At 39.6% G+C, this 1,755-nt stretch overlaps 1 pseudogene; it reads right to left on the bottom strand.

Moving 5' to 3' along the window:
* Positions 1-527: 527 nt before the first annotated feature.
* Positions 528-1,485, bottom strand: LOC143645199 (olfactory receptor 52N5-like; annotated as a pseudogene).
* Between the last annotated feature and the right edge of the window lie 270 nt (positions 1,486-1,755).

The following is a 1,755-nucleotide window of genomic DNA, read 5'->3' as shown; positions in this document are numbered from 1 at the left end:
TGCAACAGTGGCTCAGTGGCAGAATTCTCGCCTGCCATTCCTGAGACTTGGGTTTGAGTCCCAGTGACTGCCCATGAAAAAAAAAAACAGGAAAAAAAAATATATATATAGCAAGCACCTTCAAAGAAAGCATGTTCTATCATTAACTAAACACACTGTAGCAAAGTTATTATTGTAAGTGTATTATGATAATCCAGTGTGTGTGGTGACCAGCAAGATTGAGAAGGATTATCAACATAAACAAAACATTAAAGGATTTTCTCAAAAGGTTAAGAAAAATATCTTAGATAGATGTATTAGAGGAAAGTTGCAGTGAGCTCATATAAATTACCTAATCAAAACTGATGATACAAAAAGAAAGACAAAGATGCTTAGATATTCATCTACAGTGAGCTATAAAATTCTCCACTGTGCTTGCAAAATCATACTCTGAGAGAGAAAATGGAAAATGTATGATGATCTACATGCTTGAACAGCCATTTTCTTCTTTATTGTTTTTCATTTGTGTTCTTTCTATCTAGTTTCAGTTACTCTGGATCAATTTGATCTTTTCTCACCCTGAAGAACTTTATGACACTTTCTTGGATCTGTTTTGTCTTCACCCCATAAACAATGGGACTCAGCGTTGGGAGGAGAAGCAAATAGAGGTTAGCCACAATAATGTGAAGAGGAGGAGGTATAGTGTGTTCCCCAAAATGGTGGGTAAAGAACGTGAAGATGCTGGAACGTAGGTGATCATGATGGCAGATGTATGAGCTGTGAAGGTGCTGAAGGCCTTCTGTTGGGCTCTGCTGATGAGAGGCTGACGACAGCTCGGAGAATCATAGTTGTAGGACACAGAGATGCAGCAGATGTCAAACACTCCATCAGGAGAGTGGCCATCAGACCATAGACGATGTTGACCTTGATACTGGCACAGGATGACTTCACCACAGACATGTGGTCACAATATGTAGGGGAGATAGCATTGCTTTGGCAGAAGGGCAAACGCTTGACCAAGAATGGGAAAGGAATCATCAGCATCACACCCCTCAGGAAGGTAGGAAGTGCAGCTTTGGCAATGACAGGAGTAGTGAGGATGGTAGCATAACGCAATGGAAAGCAAATTGCCACATAACGGTCCAGTGCCATCAGCATGAGCATACCAGATTCCACACCTGTAAACCCATGGACAAAGAACATCTGGGCCAAGCAAGCAGTGAAGTTAATTTCCTTGAGATTGAACCAGAAAAGCGCAGTGCATTGGGTAGAGTGGTGGTGCAAGTGAAGAGGTCAACAAGGGACAGCATAGCCAGAAAGAAGTACATTGGATGATGTAAGGACTCTTCATACTGAATGCGGTACACAAGGCCAAGGTTACCCACAAGGGAGATGATATACATTGCGCAGAGTGGAAGGGAGATCCAAATGTGTGCTCTTCCCAAACCAGGAATGCCATTAAGAATAAGATTCTAGGGCCACATATGAACTGCTGGATTCCAGCATAACTAATTTAATAGAGGAGTCTCTCTATTTTTCCAAAAGTCTCTATCCTGAGGAGAAGGAATTAGCAAGTGGAAAGTTCCATGCAAATCAAAAATAAATTTGTACTAAAATTACAATAATAATAGTACCAACAATTTTTAATGATAGTGACTATGAAAATACAGTTTTTATTGATTAATGGCACATAGCAGGTAATATTTGAAAAGTATTAAAGAGTTTACATGTGTTTTTGTAAGCTGTAAATAAAAATTTACATTGTTTTTTGTCATC

This window comes from Tamandua tetradactyla, chromosome 8 (assembly GCF_023851605.1).
Source record: "Tamandua tetradactyla isolate mTamTet1 chromosome 8, mTamTet1.pri, whole genome shotgun sequence".
In the NCBI taxonomy this organism is placed as follows: Eukaryota; Metazoa; Chordata; class Mammalia; order Pilosa; family Myrmecophagidae; genus Tamandua; species Tamandua tetradactyla.
The sequence above is the reverse complement of the archived record's forward strand: the minus strand, read 5'-3'. Positions and strand labels throughout refer to the sequence as shown.